Here is a 23,169-nt window from a genome sequence, read left to right as displayed (position 1 = left end):
GCAGGGTACTTTTACTTCTTTTAAGGGTGGGGAAGAATAAGATCTAAAGGCAGGGTGACCAAGGTAGAAAACAACTCAGGCACTCACTTCGTATTCTTTTTTTTTTTTTTAAGACCTTTATTAATGGGTGCTTGCTGTTTGTTGATTATTTTTTTTGAAAAAATCAAGCTTTAAACTTTTTATTACAAATTGAAAATGAGGTTCTTAAAAATCTCAACTCGACCAGATATGAAACAATTTAAAAACCTTTAAAGGTGTATTGAGAAAAACCAGGTTTTTTTTAAACGTTTGTCATTACCAAAAGGAGACGTCTTTAGGTAAAAATAATAAAAACCCCATGCTGCGTAGATAATGCAGATAGTTCTATTTATCTGGTCAATGGGCAAAAAGCAAGCACTTAAGGTCTTCAGCTCCCGTCTTTTGTTCATTTCTTATTGCTGGAATTTCATCTTCACTTCTTCATATTGGAGGGCTAAACCAGATGATGGGGGGTAGACGTGGTAAGCCGGTATTTGCTCAGCCCCGCCCTGCTCAGCCTCGGGAGCGGTCGAATTCTCAGCTGGTGGATCGGCTGCTTTTGTCTCTTTGCCATCTTGTGGTTTAGGGTTTTCTGGGCGTCTGCAACCGTAATTGAAGTTGCGGCAGTACCGACGTTGAGGTAGCTGCTAACCCTGGGTCTCATCTCCTTGATTTTCCTTATCTTCCGCATTGCCGTCCTCTCTAGGCTGTCTTTGGCGAGGAGGCCCCCTGCAGAATCGTGGTCTTTAACCCCGATACATATTGTCTCACTGGTCTACCTTGCTCTCCTGCACCCCGGTTGTCAGCACCCTCCATCACTTCTCCCTGCACAGGAAGGGTTGGAATACTGCGGTCGACACCCGGAGGGTCTCTGCATGTAGTAAGGTGGGAAGCGTCGCCTGCGGTAGGGCCGGCGCTGTTGGGCCTGGTCCTCGGGAGCACTTTCCGATCCCTCGTTCTTTTCCCCACTCTCACTATTCTGGTAATTCTGCTGGGAATGGCGTGGAGGACCCCTGCGACGTCGATAGTGTCTATACTGGTTACGGTCTGCTGCATGTTTACTGCCTTGCACTGGAACTCCACCAGGGCCTGTCACATTTGCTGCCCCCGCACCCTTTTCTCCTTCAACAACATCAAACTCCACAGTCTCTCCATCTCCTACACTGCGAAGGTACCTCCTGGGGTTATTCTTCTTTATGGCGGTCTGGTGTACAAATACATCTTCCTTGGTGTCATTCCTGTTGAGGAAACCATATCCGTTTCTTACACTGAACCATTTTACTGTTCCCAAAACCTTTGTTGTGATGATTTTTTTGTCCTGGCCGGCAGGCGCCGCCGATGTGAGGCCGCCCGGGCCGCCCCGGGGCTTGGTGTCGGCAGCGCGGAGGGCAGGGGCAGTGGGGGGACGCGCGGCTGCAGGGTCTCGGCCTCTCTGCTCATGGGCCCTGTGATGGTGGTCGGGGCTGGTGGCGGCAGCTGCGGCTCCTCCCGGGGTGTGATGGTAACTAAGCTGGCCGCGGCGGGGCTGCTCAGGGCTCTCTGCGGTCCGCTCTCCGCTCCCGCTACGGATCCAACTCACTCACTTCTTACTCTTCACGGTGTTTAAACATTTTGGATTTGAATGATTTGGGCGGGAAACACTCCTGTATTCCACCACTCCCGGTCGTTCCCCAAGGTCGAGAGTCACAGTCCATCTTATGTGAGTTTCCCCCACAGTTCCCTCTTCCTGGGGAAGCCCATCTCTCAGATCTTCTTATGGTTAACTCTCTCATCACTGAGGTCTCTGCTTCTGAAAGGCTTTCCTTGGTCCATCTGGATCAGCAACATTCAAAGGACACATGATGGGAGTCACAAATAAGAGCCATACATGTAATTTTACATTACATTAAGAACAAGTAAAAAGAACCAGGTGAAATTGATTTTAACAATATATTTTATTTCATCCAATATGTTTAAAATATCATGTCAACTTGTAATAAATATACAAATTATGATTGGGATATTTTACATTCGTTTTTTTTTTTTTTTTGTACCAAGTCTTTGAAATCCAGTGTGTATTTTATACTTATGACATATCTCGATGTGGAGTAGCCATATTTCAAATGCTTAATAGATACATGTAGGCTAGAAGCTATCATAGCAGACAACCATAGGCAAAGTGCCTCCCACTCCCACTAAAAAGGATGTTTTATTGTTTCCATAGTACTTATCATATTCTAAAATTATCTTATTCATTTGTTCTGTATGAGCTTGTTATTTTCCTCCTTGAATGTGACCTCCATGAAGGCAAGGGTTTTATACATTCACTACTGCATCCCTCATCGTCAGTACTCAATAAATACTTCTTAAATGGATAAATGAGTAAATGCTTACTTGTTAAAGAGATAAATGAATGAATCGGTGATTAAAAAAAAAATGGATGAAACTGCCTGGTCTCTAGAGGCATTTGAATATGTGACCCCTGCCTTAGCCAGTCACTTGACTTTTCTCAGCCTCTATAAAGTGGGGGTAATTTTATCAACTTCATAGGATTGTAAGAATTAAATAATAGTGTGAAATTGTTTCATAAACTGTAAAATCCTCTGTAAAGGGCAGTTATTAAGTGACTTGCCCAAATGTATATAATTAGTAATTGTGTATAAGAATGTGTAAGAGCAGGACTTTGAAATCAAAGAGTCCTGGCTCTGCCATTTACTGCTCACATGACCTGGGCACATTGCTTGCCTTTCATGACCTACTGAAACAGAATTTCCAGGGGCTCCTGGGTGGCTCAGTCTTAAGTGTCTGCCTTCGGCTCAGGTCATGGTCCCAGGGTCCTGGGATCGAGCCCCACATCGGGCTCCCTGCTCGGTGGGAAGCCTGCTTTTCCCTCTCCCACTCCCCCTGCTTGTGTTCCCTCTTGCTGTGCCTCTCTCTGTCAAAATAAATAAAATCTTAAAAAAAAAAAAAGGGAACAGAATCTCCAGGGAAGGGGCCTGGCAAACTGGATTTTTAACAAACACCCCAAATGATTCTTATTATCAAACAAGTTTGAGGAACACTAGTTCTGACATGACTGCTCTGTCAGGGTTGTCTGTGATTCACATTAAGACATAGTTATCCTGTTAAGCCCTTGTGTCTGGTTTAGCATTTTTAAGTACATAGCTTTGAAAAGATTGGTGAGCAGCCATGAGAAAGTTGATAACAACTAGAGAGGCAGTATCACTCTGGTGATCAGTGGAATGACAGATATCATGGCCAACTCTTTCTTTCTCACCTGAAGGCTGATGTCAGCTCTGGCATCCATTACCTGGTCATGGTGTACTTTACAGACGAGAAACCAAAATCAAGACCAAAGACCCTAGGAAGGAGAAGAAGTCTCTCTCTCTCTCTCTCTCTCTCTCTCTCTCTCTCTCTCTCTCTCTCCCCCTCTCTCTCTCAGTAGAAGGGTTAGTTATCAAAAAGAGGGACCCTTGTGGTGGCCACCAAGAAGGCACTTGCCACCTGATGACAGGCCCCCAAATAAAAAAGTCAGGATCCAAAGTAATGGCCTTGTGAGTTGTGCTAGTCCTTTTGGATCAGAGCATAGAAATATCAAGACAGCCTGCAAATGGGTGCTAGGCAGCTATGGTACATATAATATCTTTACTCTCTAAGATGAATTTTAAAAATAGCCCTCTCCTAATTTCTTTTGACTATTCCTTAATATTTAGTAAATATTTATTATTTCAAAGTGTCCCCATTTCCCACCTAAAACATACAATCCTCAACTTATAATAAGAGACTTATAATACTATCTTTTTATCTTTTTCTTTTATTTATCCAGTTGGCAGATATCTAAAAGTCAACATACTGTGTTAGCAAGCATATAGGAATTACTCTCATAGATTGTTGATGGGAATATAAATTGCTACAAAACCTTTACTGCATCGTGAGGGAGTGTGCAGTTCAGCAATAGACATAAAAATTATAAATGTATACATCCTTGGATCAAGTGATTCTATTTCTATCCCATGTATGTGACTATACATGCAAAATATCGTATGTGCATACATACAATGGAATGTTGTTCAGCCTTAAAAAAGAATGAGATTCTGATCTATGCTACAACATGGATGCATTTTGTCTCAGTGAAATAGGTGAAATAAGCCACAAGCAGCTTATAAATAAATGGCTAAATGAAATAACCCAGATACAACAGGACAAATATGCTCCCACTTATATGAGGTACCTAGAGTAGTCAAATACATAAAGACAGAAAGCAGAATAGTGGTCACTACGGCCTGGTGGGGAGCGATAAATGGGGAGTTATTGTTTAATGGGTGCAGAGTTTCAGTTTGGGAAGATGAAACTGTCTGGAGATGGATGGTGGTAATGGTTGCACAGTAATGTCAATGTACTCAAATGACATTGAATGGCATACTTAAAATGTAAATTTGGTACTTATGTCCTATCATAATAAAAATGTATGTGCAAGTTATTCATTATAATATAGTATTGATAACAGTACTGTCGACAACAACAAGATTGGAAACAACCTAAATATCCGTGAGCAGAGGACTGTTACATATAACTCTCTGGTATATTCATACAATGAAATAATCTGCAGTCATTAAAAATTAATGTTTATACATTGACATGTATACTGGATAGTGTTTATTTTCTTCTCCAAATTCACTGTTTACCTTCTTTGCCCTGTTTTGTTCCCTGGAAGGCTACCCTTTCTGGAATGAATCAACTGGGCTCCATTGCCCTCTGGCTTCCATTGGTAAAGTCAGGAGGAAACACCAACAGGAGTTAGTTCCTTGGTTCTCTCTCCTCTAGGCCTCAGGTTGGCAGTGGCAGTGTTCGTCTCCTATTGGACAGAGTTCTGGCAATATTGCTCCCCATCCAAGCCTAGGGTAGAGGTAGCTCTGGGGAACTTCACTGTGCTGTGTTTTATGTGGAGGTGTTTTACTAAAGTCTGGACTTAGTATTGACATATAATCACTGAGAATGATATGTTGTCAGTTCCCTGGAATACTGTACAGAGAGAGGTCCACAGGCTTAGGGAGAGAAAAATGTTTTAATTAATTGTTTATGTGCAACTTGCTATGTCCCCCTAGAAGGTCTGGAGGAGACTCATTTCCTAAGACATTGGAAAGTACATTATTAGTGAAAGGAGCACCAGCATCTTTGAAAAGTCCTGGGTTGGAAGTGAGGGTAGGAGATGCTGCAATGGAGTTTCAATGGGAATAATGGAATCCTGGCGTGGTGGAGGCCAAGTGGCAGCAAGGGGCAAGGAGTACATTACTACACTAAGCCATGAGGGTTTCTGAGTGGAAATTAGAGATTTTGATTTGTAGGGCTCTGTAATGGTAGCTAATTGATCACAGAGTCCTTAGGAATGAAGTAGATGGGCAGACTTCTAAGGTTCCTTAAACTAGTAGCTTGACCCGAAAAGCAGAAAAAAATTCTAGGGAAGGTGGGCAGAAATCTGACCTGGTGTCTTGTTCAGTTTCCAGATCTAAGACAGTACACAGGCTTGGAGACCATTGATTGAGGAAGAGGTAAGACCCATTGAGGAAGGACTCTGCAGTGTGGCCACAGACCTCCCTTGGAGGAACCTGTATTCATTTAACAGGGTGACTATACAGTAGAAAAAATTTATACCCAGACCTCCCTGGAGTTACCAGATACTGGTTCTAATACGATGCTAATTTCTGGAGACCCCCAAATGCCATTGTAGGTTCCTCTATTGAGAAAGGACTTACCAAATTTAGGTAATAGATGAAGTCTTGTTCCAAGCCTATTGCAAAGTGGATCCTGGACCCATCTGTGCTCATTTCCCTTGTCCCAGATGGTAGTGATAACAGATATAACTGTGCAAATTGATGAACCCTCATACTGGCTCCCTGATCCATGAAGTGGCATTAGGTAGCAAGAGGTCAAATAGGAGCCCCTGGTACTGCCCTCATCTGATCTCCAACCCAAGATGGTAAACAAAAAGCAACACATCTCTGGGGGAATTATAGACACTAATGACTCACTCAAAGACAACACAGAATGGATAATTGCTACCATATCTCCATTTAACTCACCTGTTTGGATAATGCAAACACCAGAGCATCTTGGAGAATGTAGATTATTTCAAGTTCATTTGGGAGTAGTGCCAAGCTCAGCTGAGGATCTGGATAAAGCATCTTAACTGGCACAAATTAGCGCAGCCCCCCACTACACTCTACTAGTATTCTGCTATTGATTTATCATAGATTTTTAAAAAAGATTTTTGTTTATTTACTTGACAGGGAGAGAGCACAAGTAGGCAGAGCGAGAGTGAGAAGCAGGCTCTCCGCTGAGCAGGAAGCCCGATGTGGGGCTCCATCCCAGGACCCTGGGTTCATGACCTGAGCTGAAGGCAGCTGCTTAACCGACTGAGCCACCCAGGCATCCATATCATAGTCTTTTTGTTCATTGCTATCAGCAAAGATAACAAAAGCTGTTTGCTTTCATGAAGCAGGGAGATTAGTATCCTTATTATTTTATTTAAAGGCTAAGTCTGTTCTATTTCTGTTACAACATAGGCTAGAGGGAACTCGATCATTTGGATATCTCACAGAATGTCAGATTGTCCTGTATTAATAAAGTTATATTAACTCGCCCTGATGAGTGAGAAGTAGCCAGGACCCCATTTGCCACAGTAGAAAGCATGCATGCCAGAGGATGGGAAATAAACCCAGCAAGGGGCTTGGCCACAGTGGGGGATGTTTCTATGGAAATCCAGGGGACTTGGGCATGTTTGGATAGCCCCCCTGAAGTGAGCGAGAAGTTTCTTCACTTTGTGCCTTGTACCATGAAGAAAGGGACACAATCCTTGGTGGGCCTCTTCTGCTTTTGGAGGCAACATATACTACATTTGGGCATGATGCTCTGATCTACATGCTGGGTCAATTGTAGGTGATACCCAATGAAAAGACTCTAGCAAGTCAAGGCAGTGATACAAAATGTCTGCCACTTATGTCTTACAACCCAGTAGACCCAGTGACCTCTGTGGTTGACACAAATGCTCTGTGGAGCCTCCGGTAAGACCCAGTAAAAGAATCACAACCCAGACTCCTAGGATTCCAGAATAAGGTCATGTTCTCTTCTGACAACTATGCCCTCTTTGAAAAGCAACTCCTGGATTATTACTGGGTCCTGGTAATGACTGAATGAACGTCTGATTATGGCATACTAATCAACTCTGTCCCAAATGACCCATCATGGACTGGATGTTATTGAACCCACAAAATCATAAAATTGGGCACATGCAGCAGCATTCCAATGTTAAATGGGGATGGACCATCCAAGACCAAGCTGAGGAGGTCTGGAAGACACAAGTAACTGCATGATCAGGCAGCTCAGACTCCTGTGGTGTCTGTGGCTAATGTGTTGCTGTATCTCACTCAACTTAGACTACAGGCCATGTGGGGATTCCCTATAAACAGAGGAGGAAAAGGCACAGGCCTGCTTTACTTCTGGGTCTATTATTTATGGTATGCTGGTACCAGCAAATGCAGATGGCCACTGCTTTTCGACCTTACTTAGAGATGGCCCAGAAAGTGTGGTAAAGGAAAGTTTTCCCAGTGGATAGAATATCATATGGATTGGTTGTCCACTTTGTATGAAAGGAGAAATGGTCTGATGTATGGATCAAACCTAATTTATAGGCAGTAACTAATGCACTGATCTGCTTACTGGGGAGAAAACAAGACTGGAAAGTCAAGGACAAAGAAATGTGGTGGGGGTGAAGTAGGTAGATTGAGTAGTGACAGAATGTGAAACTATTTTTGACCATGTGAACGTTCACCAAAAGTCATGCACTGTAGAGGAGTTTCTTCATAATTTGAGGACAAGATGATCAGTCAGCCTCTCTCAACAGATTTCTTTGCTTGCTTAATAGGACACAGTGCAATATGCACTTGGCAGCAGGGATTTACCCTCACTCAGGTGATCTGGTTGTCAACACAGTTTATTTTTTTCAAATTGTATTTAGTGTAACTTTATTTTTTTTTATTAGGTTCAGTTAGCCACCATACAGAACATCATTAGTTTTTGATGTAGTGTTCAATGATTCATTAGTTGCGTATAACACCCAGTGCTCACAGTTTGAATGCTCAACTTATCAATAGCAGTGATCAAGGGTGACCTCCTAATGCGGCACCGTTCCCTGGAGGGATCAGCCAGGCACCTGGTGGCAGGTTGATTACATGAGATCCCTTTTATCATGGGGCAGTAATTTGTTCTTAACAGATAAATATATATTCAAGTTATAGATTTGCTTTCTCTTCTCACAGTGCTGTTTCCAGAATTTGTTGACTTGAAGAAGGTTTTTATCCTTTAGCACAGTATTCGATTTGGCATTGACCCTGACCAGAGTCACATTTTATGACAAACATATTGTAACAAAGGGCTCATGTTCTCAGAATTTGTTGATCTTACCATATGCCCCATCACCCAGAAGCAGCTAGCTTGAAAAAAATGGTGGAAAAATCTATGGAAAGCTGAAGTGTTTTCCAGAGAATGCAGTATATGCTTTCACGTGGGGACCACCCTGTGGTGGTATCTGCCTTATAGTCAGGATCCAGGGGTCCAACAATCAAAGGGTAGAGGTGGGAATGGCCTCTCATTATTCTTTTTTTCTATTATTTACATTTTTCTTTTCAATTAATTTGTTATTTTTTTATTTAATTTTTTATTATTATGTTATGTTAATCACCATACATTACATCATTAGTTTTTGATGTAGTGTTCTATGATTCATTGTTTGCATATAACACCCAGTGCTCCATGCAGAACGTGCCCTCTTTAATACCCATCACCAGGCCAACCCATCCCCCCACCCCTCTCCCCCTCTAGAACCTTCATTTTGTTTCTCAGAGTCCATCATCTCTCATGGTTTGTCTGCCCCTCCGATTCCCCCCCCTTCATTCTTCCCCTCCTGCTGTCTTCTTCTTCGTCTTTTTTTTTTTTTTTGAACATATAATGTATTATTTGTTTCAGAGGTACAGGTCTGTGATTCATCAGTCTTACGCAATTCACAGTGCTCACCATAGCACATACCCTCCCCAAAGTCTATCACCCAGCCACCCCATCCCTTCCACCCCCCACCACTCCAGCAACCCTCAGTTTGTTTCCTGAGATTAAGAGTCTCTTAGGGTTTGTCTCCCTCCTTGATTTCATCTTGTTTTATTTTTTCCTCTCTTCTCCTATGATCTTCTGTTTTGTTTCTTAAATTCCACATATGAGTGAGATCATATGATACACGTCTTTCTCTGATTGACTTATTTCACTTAACATAATACTCTCTAGTTCCATCCATGTCGTTGCAAATAGCAAGATTTCTTTCTTTCTTTTTTTTTTTTTGATGGCTGCATGATATTCTATTATATATATAAACCACATCTTCTTTATCCATTCTTCTGTTGATGGACATCTTGGCTCTTTCCACAGTTTGGCTATTGTGGACATTGCTGCTATAAACATCGGGGTGCACGTACCCCTTCAGATCCCTACATTTGTATCTTTGGGGTAAATACCCAGTGGTGCAATAGCTGGGTCATATAGTAGCTCTATTTTCAACTTTTTGAGGAACCTCCATACTGTTTTCCAGAGTGGCTGCACCAGCTTGCATTCCCACCAACAGCGTAGGAGGGTTCCCCTTTCTCCACATCCTCGCCAACATCTGTCATTTCCTGACTTGTTAATTTTAGCCATTCTGACTGGTGTGAGGTGGTATCTCATTGAGGTTTTGATTTGATTTCCCTGATGCCGAGCGATGTTGAGCCCTTTTTCATGTGTCTGTTGGCCATTTGGATGTCTTCTTTGGAAAAATGTCTGTTCATGTCTTCTGCCCATTTCTTGATTGGATTATTTGTTCTTTGGGTGTTGAGTTTGATAAGTTCTTTATAGATTTTGGATACTAGCCCTTTATCTGATATGTCATTTGCAAATATCTTCTCCCATTCTGTCGGTTATCTTTTGGTTTTGTTGACTGTTTCCTTTGCTGTGCAAAAGCTTTTTATCTTGATGAAGTCCCAATAGTTCACTTTTGTCCTTGCTTCCCTTGCCTTTGGTGATGTTTCTAGGAAGAAGTTGCTGTGGATGATGTCGAAGAGGTTGCCGCCTGTGTTCTCCTCAAGGATTTTGATGTATTCCCGTCTCAGATTTAGTCTTTCATCCATTTTGAGTCTATTTTTGTGTGTGGTGTAAGGAAATGGTCCAGTTTTGTTCTTCTGCATGTGGCTGTCCAATTTTCCCAACACCATTTGTTGAAGAGACTCTCTTTTTTTTTTTTAAAGATTTTATTTATTTATTTGAGCGAGAGAGAGAGAGAGAGAGAGAGAGAAACAGCATTGAGAGGGGAGAACGTCAGAGGGAGAAGTAGGTTCCCCGCTGAGCTGGGAGCCTGATGTGGGACTCAATCCCAGGACTCCGGGATCATGACCTGAGCCGAAGGCAGTTGCTTAACCAACTGAGCCACCCAGGCGCCCAAAGAGACTCTCTTTTTTCCATTGGACATTCTTTCCTGCTTTGTTGAAGATTAGTTGACCATAGAGTTGAGGGTCCATTTGTGGGCTCTCTGTTCTGTTCCATTGATCTATGTGTCTGTTTTTGTGCCAGTACCAGACTGTCTTGATGATTACACCTTTGTAATAGAGCTTGAAGCCCGGAATTGTGATGCCACCAGCTTTGCTTTTCTTTTTCAACATTCCTCTGGCTATTCAGGGTCTTTTCTGGTTCCATATGAATTTTAGGATTATTTCTTCCATTTCTTTGAAAAATGTGGATAGTATTTTGATAGGGATTGCATTAAATGTATACATTGCTCCAGGTAGCATTGACATCTTTACAATATTTGTTCTTCCAATCCATGAGCATGGAACGTTTTTCCATTTCTTTGTGTTTTCCTCAATTTCTTTCATGAATATTTTATAGTTTTCTGATTACAGATTCTTTGCCTCTTTGGTTAGATTTATTCCTAGGTATCTTATGGTTTTGGTGCAATTGTAAATGGGATCAACTCCTTAATTTCTCTTTCTTCTGTCTTGTTTGTGTGTAGGAATGCAGAAATCAGTCCATTGATTTTATGTCCTGCCACTTTACTGAATTCCTGTATGAGTTCTAGCAGTTTTGGGGTGGAGTCTTTTGGGTTTTCCACATAAAGTATCATATCATCTGCAAAGAGTGAGAGTTTGACTTCTTCTTTGCTGATTTGGATGCCTTTTATTTCTTTTTGTTGTCTGATTGCTGTGGCTAGGACTTCTAATACTATGTTGAATAGCAGTGGTGATAGTGGACATCCCTGCCATGTTCCTGACCTTAGGGGGAAAGCTCCCAGTTTTTCCCCATTGAGAATGATATTCGTTGTGGGTTTTTCATAGATGACTTTTATGATATTGAGGTATGTACCCTCTATGCCTATACTCTGAAGAGTTTTGATCAAGAAAGGATGCTGTACTTTTTCAAATGCTTTTTATGCATCTATTGAGAGGATCATATGGTTCTTGTTCTTTCTTTTCTTCATGTACTGTATCACATTGATTGATTTGTGGATGTTGAACCAATCTTGTAACCCAGGGATAAATCCCACTTGGTCGTGGTGAATAATCCTTTTAATGTGCTGTTGGATCCTATTGGCTAATATTTTGGTTAGAATTTTTGCATCCGTGTTCATCAAGGATATTGGTCTGTAATTATCCTTTTTGGTGGGGTCTTTTGTCTGGTTTGGGGGTCAAGGTAATGGTGGCCTCATAAAATGAGTCTGGAAGTTTTCCTTCCATTTCTATTTTTTGGAACAGTTTCAGAAGAATAGGTATTAATTCTTCTTTAAATGTTTGGTAGAATTCCCCCGGGAAGCCATCTGGCCCTAGGCTTTTGTTTGTTGGGAGATTTTTGATTACTCTCTCAATTTCCTTAGTGGTTATGGGTCTGTTCAGGTTTCTATTTCTTCCTGGTTCAGTGTTGGTAGCTGATACATCTCTAAGAATGCATCCATTTCTTCCAGATTATCTAATTTGCTGGCATAGAGTTGCTCATAATATGTTCTTATAATTGTTTGTATTTCTTTGGTGTTGGTTGTGATCTCTCCTCTTTCATTCATGATTTTGTTGATTTGGGCCATTTCTCTTTTCTTTTTGATAAGTCTGGCCAGGGGTTTATCATTTAATTCTTTCAAAGAAGCAGCTCCTAGTTTCGTTGATCTGTTCTACTGTTCTTTTGGTTTCTATTTCATTGATTTCTGCTCTGGTTTTTATTATTTCTCTTCTCCTGCTGGGTTTAGGCTTTATTTGCTGTCCTCTCTCCAGTTCCTTTAGGTGTAGGGTTAGGTTGTATATTTGAGACCTTTCTTATTTCTTGAGAAAGGCTGGTATTGCTATATACTTTCCTCTTAGGACTGCCTTTGCTGTATCCCAAGATTTTGAATAGTTGTGTTTTCATTTTCATTTGTTTCCATGAATTTTTTAAATTCTTCTTTAATTTCCCGGTTGACCCATTCATTCTTGAGTCGGATGCTCTTTAGCTTCCATGTATTTGAGTTCTTTCCGACTTTCTCTTGTGATTGTGTTCTAGTTTCAAAGCATTGTGGTCTGAAAATATGCAGGGAATGATCCCAATCTTTTGGTATTGGTTGAGACCTGATTTGTGACCTAGGATGTGATCTATTCTGGAGAATGTTCCATGGGCACTAGAGAAGAATGTGTATTCTGTTGCTTCGAGATGGAATGTTCTGAATATGTCTGTGAAGTCCATTTGGTCCAGTGTGTCATTTAAAGTCTTTATTTCCTGTTGATCTTTTGCTTAGATGATCTGTCCATTTCAGTCAGGGGGGTGTTAAAGTCCCCTACTATTATTGTATTGTTGTCGATGTGTTTCTTTGCTTTTGTTATTAATTGGCGTATATAGTTGGCTGCTCCCATGTTAGAGGCATAGATATTTACAATTGTTAGATCTTCTTGTTGGACAGACACTTTAAGTATGATATAGTGTCCTTCCTCGTCTCTTATTACAGTCTTTGGTTTAAAATCTAATTTGTCTGATATAAGGATTGCCACCCCAGCTTTCTTTTGGTGTTCATTAGCATGGTAAATTGTTTTCCACCCCTTCACTTTCAATCTGGGGGTGTCTTTGGGTATAAAATGAGTCTCTTGCAGACAGCATATAGCTGGGTCTTGTCTTTTTATCCAATCTGATAGCCTGTGTCTTTTGATTGGGGCATTTAGCCCATTTAATTCAGGGTAACTATTGAAAGATATGAATTTAGTGCCATTGTATTGCCTGTAAGGTGACTGTTACTGTATGTTGTCTGTGTTCCTTTCTGGTCTATGTTACTTTTAGGCTCTCTCTTTGCTTAGAGGACCCCTTTCAATATTTCTTGTAGGGCTAGTTTCATGTTTGCAAATTCCTTTAGTTTTTGTTTGTCCTGGAAGCTTTTTATCTCTCCTTCTATTTTCAATGACAGCCTAGCTGGATATAGTATTTTTGGCTGCATATTTTTCTCATTTAGTGCTCTGAAGATATCATGCCAGTCCTTTCTGGCCTGCCAGGTCTCTGTGGATAGGTATGTTGCCAATCTAATGTTTCTACCATTGTAGGTTACAGATCTCTTGTCCCAAGCTGCTTTCAGGATTTTCTCTTTGTCTCTGAGATTCGTAAGTTTTACTATTAGATGTCGGGGTGTTGATCTATTTTTATTGATTTTGAGGGGGGTTCTCTGTGCCTCCTGGATTTTGATGCCTGTTTCCTTCCCCAAATTAGGGAAGTTCTCTGCTATAATTTGCTCCAATATACCTTCTGCCCCTCTCTGTCTTTTTTCTTCTTCTTGGATCCCAATTATTCTAATGTTGTTTTGTCTTATGGTATCACTTATCTCTCGAATTCTTCCCTCGTGATCCAGTAGCTGTTTATCTCTCCTTTTCTCAGCTTCTTTATTTTCCATAATTTGTCTTCTATATAGCTAATTCTCTCTTCTGCCTCATTTATCCTAGCAGTTAGCGCCCCCATTTTTGATTGCACCTCATTAATAGCCTTTTTAATTTCGACTTGGTTAGATTTTAGTTCTTTTATTTCTCCAGAAAGGGTTTCTCTAATAACTTCCATGTTTTTTTCAAGCCTAGCTAGTATGTTTAAAATCATCATTCTGAACTCTAGTTCCGACATCCTACTAATGTCCATATTGAGTAGGTCCCTGGCAGTTGGTACTGCCTCTTGTTCTTTTTGTTGAGGTGATTTTTTCCATCTTGTCATTTTGTCCAGAGGAGAATAGGTGAATGAGAGAACAAAATGCTAAGAGTACCAACGTCCCCAGAAAATATACTCTAAACAAATCAGAGAAGACCTGAAACTGGGGGAAAAGAAAGAGAAAGAAAAAGATAAAAACAAACAATAACAGAACAAAACAAAAAAAACAGACTATGATCAAATATGATCAGGCTGGTGCATAGATCGGTGCCACACACTAGATTTTGGGTGTATTTTGGTCTGTTAGAAGAAAGTGCCTCCCAAAATTTTAAAGAAAAACTTATATATGTACAAAAATAAGGGTTAATATAAAAAATAAAAATAAGGGTTAATATGGACAAAAATGAAGGGATGGAATATGACTGTAAAGATGAAAATTATAAAAGATTTTATAAAAGGAATTGATAAGAAGTTGTTTGAAAAAAGAAAGAGGATTTAAAAAAAAAGAAAGAAAAAAAAGGGAGAGAATGTGATCAGGCAGGAGACTAGAACAAAGCCATACACTAGAGATTTAGGGTATATTTTGATCTGTTAGAAGAAACTGTGTCTCAAAATTTTAAAGAGAGAACAACTTATCTATATATGCCAAAAATAAGGGTAACTACTATGAAGGGATAGAATATGACTCTAAAAATGAAAAATAAAAATATTTTTTAAAAAAGGGATTGATAAGATGGTTGAAAAAGGGAAAAAGAAAAATTAAAAAAAAAGAAAGTTAAAAAAATTAACTAAAAGACTAAAGAATCATGGTAAAAAAGCCATAGATTCTATGTGCAGTATTCCCCTAGCTCTGGCGTTCTGCTGTTGTCATTGATCGGTAAACTTGGTCTTGGCTGGTTGTTCTTGCTGATGTTCTGGGGGAGGGGCCTGTAGCCGTGGTTCCCAAATGTCTTTGCCGGAGGCGGAATTGCCCCGCCCTTGCCAGTCCGGGCTAAGTCATCTGCTCAGGTTTACTTTCGGGAGCTTTTGTTCCCAGCAAAGCTTTCGGTACAGCTTTGGAGGACGAGAGTGAAAATGGCGGCCTCCTGATCTCCACCCCGGAGGAGCTGAGAACTCGGGGCCCCGCTCCTCAGTGCGCCCCCAGAGAAAAGCAGTCAGTCACTCCCGTCTCCCCGGTCTCTGGCTGCACTCCGTGCTCACCCGGCCTATGACTGAGCGTTTCTATCTCTGGCACCCGACTCGGTGTGGAGTCTCCCAAAAGCAGATCCCTGCGGTGTGCTCCTGCGCCGCTCCTCCCGGGGGAGGAAGGAGAGTCTCCCCGGATCTGCTGCTTGTTGGGTCCCTGCTGGAGGAGCAGTGGCCCGACTGTGCCGCGGATCACACGTTATGGACACCCCGAGCTGAGAGCCTGTGCCTCGGCTCCGTCTCTGCATCCAGCTTCCCCGCTCCGATACCTGGGAGCTCTGCCGCCCTCAGTCACCCCTGGTCTTTCTGTGACCCTGAGGGTCCTGAGACCACACTGTCCCACGAGGGTTCCACCCCCCGCTTAGCCACTGGAGCGACGTCCCTCAGCGGAGCCAACTTCTAAAAGTTCCGATTTTGTGCTCCGCAGCCCTATCACTTGCCAGAAGTGGTGGACGGAGGCCCCCTCCCCCGCCGTCTATCCTCCCAAATATTGCCTTGGATTCACTTCTCTGCACATCCTACCTTCCAGAAAGTGGTCTCTTTTCTGTTCAGAGAGTTGTTGCTATTCTTTTCTTCGATCTCCTGTTGAGTTTGTAGGTGTTCTGAATGGTTTGATCCCTATCCAGCCTAATTGCTGGGACCAGACAAAATCCAGGTCTCCTACTACTCTGCCATCTTGCTCTGCCCCCCTCTTGTACATAACTTTTTGCATCTTCCTTGCTGCTTTTAAAATTCTCTTTTAATCTTTGACCCTTAACATTTCAATTATTATGTGTCATTGTGTGAAATTCCTTGGGTTCATTTTGTTTGGAACTCAGAATGCTCCTGAACTTGGATGTCTATTCCATTCCTTTGTTAGGGAAGTTTTCAGCTATTTATTCAAATAAATTTTCTGCCCCTTTCCCTTTCTCCTCCTTCTGAGATCCTTATCACCTATAATGTGAATGTTTATGTGCTTGATGTTGCCTAAAAAGTTAACCTATGCTCATTTTTTAAGTTCTTTTTTACTTTGCTGCTCAACATGAGTTCTTTGTATATTCTGTCTTCCAATTCACTGATTCATTCCTTTGCATCATCTAATCTACCATTTCCTCTAATGTATTTTCCATTTCAGTTATTGTATTTTTCAACTCTGACTGGTTCTTTTTATATTTACTATCTCTTTGTTGCGTTCTTCCACTCTTCTCTCCAGTCCAGTGAGCATCTTTATCATCATTACTTTAAACTCTATTAGGTGTATTGCTTATCTCTGTCTCACGTAGTCCTTTTTCTGAGATTTTTGTTTTGTTCTTTTGTTCGGAGCATATTCCTTTGTCTCTCCATTTTGCTTGACTTTCTGTGTTTGTTTTTATGAATTAGGTGGAATAGATACTTCTAAACTTAAAGAATGGTCTTATGTATGGTCATTCCCTGTGTGGACTGTGTGGCTGACATGACTGGGTGTCATGGGACACTCCACACTCTTTCTGCCCTGATGGGATGGCAAGAGCTGAAGTGTTCGTGAGCCAGTGTGGTCCTGAGGTTCTATGAAGAAAATGCCCTGGCAGGACAGCTAAAGCTGAAGTGTTAGCAAGCCAGGGAGCTGAGGCTCTCCATACAGTAGGCAGCCTGCCCGAATAACTAAAGCTGAAGTAGGTGCAAGCCCAAGGATCTTGGGCCTGTTTGCCCTGAGGACATCTTGACAGGATAGCTGAAGCTGAAGTGGATTGGGTGTAAACTAAGGTATTCTGGGCCCCTCCACACAGAGCATGTCCTGATAGAGCTGCTGGAGCTGAGGCAGGGTATGAGCTGAAAGGCCTTAGGGCTCTCTGCTCAGCAGGTGCCCTGGCAGGATAGCTAAAGTTTTTCATGATTTCTGATAGCACATTATAGTATTATTATTTCAACTGAGATCTTTGATACAATAGGAAATTTTCCTGCTATAAATTAGGAAGTATTGATACAACTTTAGTTTTATTTTTAGATTGCTACTTGGTTTCCCAAAGTCATTTATAAAATTCTTTTCATCATTGAATTTAAGGTTCCATCTTTTCTTTACTAAGTGAAAGAGAAGGCTTTTATATAAATGTTCTAGAATATATTTGAATGTTGTCAGGAATGATCCAGTAGAGAGGGAGTGAGTTGAAAATTCATGAGTAAAATCCCTGAGATGGTGAAAGATAACATGATTCATGACATTTTAGTAATAAATAAAGTTAATATTTATTGAGGGTTTATTATATGCCAGGCAGTGTTCTAAATGCTTTACATGGATTAAATAATTTAATCTTCCAAATAAAGATATATTCCCCCCTTATAACATCACTTATTTAGGAAATACCAAAACTGGTTCACCATAGCTTGTTCTAACCAACTGAAGCTGGAAAAATGACAAAGAACTCTGTGTGAGAGATGAACCATGAGAGACTATGGATTCTGAGAAACAAACTGAGGGCTTTAGAGGGGAGGGGTTGGGCAGATGGGTTAGCCCGGTGATGGGTATTAAGGAGGGTATGTACTGCATGGAGCACTGGGTGTTATACGAAAACAATGAATCGAGGATCACTACCACAAAAACTAATGATGTATTGTATGGTGACTAATGTAACATAAAAAAAAAAAAAAAAACTCTGTGTGAACTTGAATGGCAGAGCCCCATTAAAACTAACTGAAGATTCCTTCTTGGCCAATGAAAAATGGGACTTATACAGACCTATGGATTCATTCTTCCTTATCCAGAGAGCAAAATTTTTATCCTTAAGTAGTTTACCACTGGGACACCCAACTGTTCCTTTATTTATTTATATACCTCCTTCCCTGTGACCTTCTTCACAGATGCATGTGCCCTTGCCTGGCAAATAAATAAACTTAGAGCTTGTTTTATTGATCACAGTAATGGCCAATGGCTTTCCTTTACAAGCTCACAACAACCCCGTGAAGTGGGTTCTAAAATTACCCCTATTTTATTCTTGAGGAAACTGAGGGCAACAGAGACTAAAAAACTTAGATAAGCTAAGATCACATTGCTGGTAAGTGGTGGAGCTGGGCTTTGAACCTACTCTAACCTGCTCTTAATCACAATTCTATGTTGAAAAGGTAGGAAAGATATTAACAAACATGAATATACAGGTATGTATAAATTTCATTGTAGGAAGAGAATATGACTTCTATTTTCCTGTTGAAGAAGAAGATTATGATGAATACAAGAAAACCAACCTGCTGAATTGTATGATTTTCTCTAGTAATGATGACATGCCTTCATGTGTGCAAAAGAAAAGTCCACCCATGTTGGGAAAGGGGCTATGGAAAGCCTGTGGCTGATCTGAAGAAAAAAATAAATGGACAGAGAAAGAGCCACTAAAGGAGACCTAAAGAAGAGGGTAATAGGGCACTGAAGGTCAAAAATCCATTTCACAATGTTCTCTGGAGCTGCTCTTGCATTAGAATGGATGTGAGCCTAAGCGGTCAGGGTTCAGTGGGGGGGTGGGGGGGTGGGGGAAGGAGTATGATTCTATTTGTTTACATTTAGTTTTGGCTGACAGGTCACTGTCCCTATATTCTCCCAGGAGGTAGTGCCCTCACTGCCAGATGACAGTGGTATTTGGTTGCTCTAAATTATGATCACTGTATACTTTGCTCTTGGGTAGTTTTGCTTTTGAGTCCTTCATTGCTGAACTTCAACCCACACATCTTGGCTCAGTTTCTACTAGCTGCTCCTAGTGGCCTCCTAACTGGGGGCTGAGAGAGCAGCAGGTGAAAAACAGTCCCATGACAGATATGAGAAAATGGGTGAACTGAATAGAGGGTATTAAAAAATACATGCATGGGGAAAGTAGTGGAAACCTCAACTTTTTAATTAATATTTAACAAAAGCTGATTACAGAGTAGATGTTGTGTTAGAAGATTGAATGACCCCTAAGCCATTCCCATGAAGGTGAGGAGCATGATTTCACCTTTCAGCTGATCTTTGAAGATACTGATTACTGGTCCTGGTGTGAACTAAGTACTTATTAAATGATTATTGAATGGATTAATAGAGGAAGCAGGGAATGCCTTGGTGTCTTTGCTTGTGCCATTCTCTTTATCTGGAATACTTTCTCTTTTTTTAGTACAACTCATATATCCCACCCTTGATTGAAGCCTCTCTGTCCTCCATGAATCTTTCTCTGACTAACTTCTGTCTAGTTAACGTCTCCTTTTCTAATGTCTGTGGTACAAATATTATCTATATTTTGCTTCCATTTCTTTCTCTCACTCTTGCTCTTTCTCATACTATATAGATACACAAATATACTTTCCAACAATTGTGTACATTTCCTAAATGCAGAGACTACATCTTTTCCCTTTTCCCTAATGCCCAGTGTTATTGATATAATGCAAGGTACAAAGTATTGCCCTTGGAATACTCATCGATTTAACTTTTTGTTGTCTCAAAAGCAACACTGTCTACATTCTCGCCAACAGGGAAAGGGAAGAAAAACCGAATGGGAAGAAATCAGAGAGGGAGAAAAACCATGAAAGACTCTGGACTCCAGGAAACAAACTGAGGGTTACAGAAGGGAGGGGGTGAGGGGGTGGGGTAACTGGGTGATGGGTATTAAGGGCACATGTGGTGATGAGCACTGGGTGTTATGTGCGACTAATGAATTGTTGAACACTACATCAAAAACTAATGAGGTACTATATGTTGGCTAATTGAATATGATATAAAAGAGAAAAAAAGAAAAGAAAAATAAATGTATAATTTATAAAAACCAAACCAATCAACCAAACAAACAAAAAAAGCAACATTGTCAAAAAAAACCTAAAGCCTTCTTGCCAACCCAGACTGGATGCAGACTTGTAATGACTTTTTGCCTAATCCTCCAGCCCTGAAAATGTATGCATCCTTGATCTATAAGGGATGCTATAGCATGCTACTCTATTAAGCAGTGAAAATTGAAAGATAAATTAAAGTATTTTTATTTGGAAGTATCATGAAACTATTGAGGTTTGTAGACACAACCTTCATGTGAATGTTAAGTGTAAATACTTATTATCAGTTGAGGTTCAAGTCCAATGTTACAGAGCCATGATAGTATCAACTCACTAATCTTTTTTGAACATACTCTATTTACTTTGTCAACTCTGAGTTTTAATCAGTTGTTTTCTTCTCTCTAGTGAATATTACAATGATTTTTCTTTATATGAGTCAGTCTAAAACTTCTGAGGTTTTTAAAGGCTAGCAGCAGTTTGAATGTTCAAATAGACAAAATTCCAAAGTACACATTTATTATTGACTAAGGTTAGCTTCCAAGACAAGCAGAAGTTAATTCATACTAACATGAAAGTAGATTACATACTTGAATTAGAAGGACAGAGGAGCACCAGAGATACTATGGGATGGATAATAGAAGACACTGTAACAGATAATCTAGAGTTTCCCTTCAAAGCTTATCTGTTATTTTGTATTTTTATTACTGGCTGAGCCATAACCTGAAGATTTACACCAGAATTTTGTGGCTCCTCAAGGTTGGGGTCTCATTACCAAACTACACTTAAGGTTTAGCAGGAAGGCATGAAGTTGAAAGAGTACTTTTTTGGCTGTAAAATAATTTGATAAACTTGTGGAAACTCAGTTTTGGACTAAATGACCTCTAATATCTCTTTCTGCTCTAAGATTCTTAATTTATTTTTGTAGACCTAAATGCCCTTCCTGACCATTTTCACCTATTCAAGCCTTAATCCATTCAAATATGACATCTTTTGTGATTTGTCCTCCTGGAGTGGTCATCCATTCTTTTGAACTCTTCATAGATATTAGCTTGTAACTCTTTTATAGCACTTAACACTTTCTGGCTGGTGTCTTAGCTATAGATGTATGTAATATCTTCCTTAATTAACTACAAACTTAAAAGCGAGGAGAGTAACTCTGTCATATTTGTACTAATCACAGCAGAGTATTGGGCCTTAAATATGTTTTTTTAATGCTCACTGAATGCTTATTGAATATGAATAAGGTCCTACAATGTATTAATGTTAAGATACAAATTCATTCATTCATTTATTCAACCATTCATTAATAGAAGAGGTTATACTTAGGGAAAAAGAATAGACTATGGTGCAGAGAACTTGTGCTGGCAAGTAAAAAACTAGTTGAGAGTAGGTGGAGACGTTTGAATGGGTAAGAGCAAAACATCCTGTCTTCCTGCCTCCAGGTTTATGGCTACTGTCTACACATAAACATGAACAATTATTTTATAACTTAAATCAGATAATGTCACTCTCCTGTTTATTTTTTTTAATTTAATTTTATTATGTTATGTTAGTCACCATACAGTACATTGTTAGTTTTTGATGTAGTGTTCCATGATTCATTGTTTTCATATAACACCCAGTGCTCCATGCAGTACATATCCTCCTTAATACCCGTCACTGGGCTAACCCATCCCCCCCCCACCTCCCCTCTGAAATCCTCAGTTTGTTTCCTGGAGTCCATAGTCTCTCATGGCTCATCTCTCCCTCTGATCCCCCCCCCTCATTTTTCCCTTCCTTCTCCTAATGTCCTCCATGCTGTTCCTTATGTTGCACAAATAAGTGAAACCATATGATAATTGACTTTCTCTGCTTGACTTATTTCACTTAGCATCATCTCCTCCAGACCCATCCATATTGATGTAAAAGTTGGGTATTCATCCTTTCTGATGGCTGAGTAATATTCCATCATATATATGGACTACATCTTCTTTATCCATTTTTCTGTTGAAGGGCATCTTGGTTGTTTCCACAGTTTGGTTATTGCGGACATTGCTGCTATGAACATTGGGGTGCATATGGCCCTTCTTTTCACTACATCTGTGTCTTTGGGGTAAATACCCAGAAGTGCAATTGCTTGGTTATAGGGTATCTCTATTTTTAATTTTTTGAGGACCCTCCACACTGTTTTCCAAAGTACCAACTTACATTCCCACCAACAGTGTAAGAGGGTTCCCCTTTCTCCACAACCTCTCCAATTTGTTGTTTCTTGCCTTGTCAATTTTTGCCATTCTAACTGGTGTAAGGTGGTATCTCAATGTGGTTTTGATTTGAATTTCCCTAATGGCTAATGATGATGAATATTTTTTCATGTGTCTGTTAGCCATTTGTATCTTCTTTGGAGAAATGTCTGTTCATGTCTTCTGCCCTTTTTTTGAACTGATTATTTGTTTTTTGGGTGTTGAGTTTGAGAAGTTCTTTATAGATCTTGGATATCAGCCCTTTGTCTGTAATATCATTTGCAAATACCTTCTCCCATTCTGTGGGTTGCCTCTTTGTTTTGTTGACGGTTTCCTTTGCTATGCAGAAGCTTTTTATCTTGATGAAGTCCCAAAAGTCCATTTTCACTTCTGTTTCACTAGCCTTTGGAGATGTATCTTGAAAGAAGTTGCTGTGGCCAATGTCGAAGAAGTTACTGCCTATGTTCTCCTCTAGAATTTTGATGGATTCCTGTCTCACATTTAGGTCTTTCATCCATTTTGAGTTTATCTTTGTGTATGGTGTTTGAGAATGGTCATTTCATTCTTCTGTATATAGCTGCCCAATTTTTCCAGCACCATTTATTGAAGAGACCGTCTTTTTTTCCATTGCATATTTTTTCCTGCTTTGTTGAAGATTATTTGACCATAGAGTTGAGGGTCCATATCTGGGCTCTCTATTCTGTTCCATTGGTCTGTATGTCTGTTTTTGTGTCAGTACCATGCTGTCTTGGTGACCACGGCTTTGTAATACATTCTCCTGTTTAAAAACCTTCAGGTACTTCCCATCTGGTAAAATTCAGACTCCTTACCCTGC

The 23,169-nt window shown here is 40.4% G+C and overlaps 1 pseudogene; it reads right to left on the bottom strand.

The window, feature by feature from the left end:
- Window positions 1-375: 375 nt before the first annotated feature.
- On the bottom strand, window positions 376-6,179 carry LOC113927945 (annotated as a pseudogene).
- Between the last annotated feature and the right edge of the window lie 16,990 nt (window positions 6,180-23,169).

The sequence above is a fragment of the Zalophus californianus genome, chromosome 7, assembly GCF_009762305.2.
Source record: "Zalophus californianus isolate mZalCal1 chromosome 7, mZalCal1.pri.v2, whole genome shotgun sequence".
In the NCBI taxonomy this organism is placed as follows: Eukaryota; Metazoa; Chordata; class Mammalia; order Carnivora; family Otariidae; genus Zalophus; species Zalophus californianus.
Note: the sequence above shows the minus strand (reverse complement) of the source record. Positions and strands in the feature narration are given on the sequence as shown.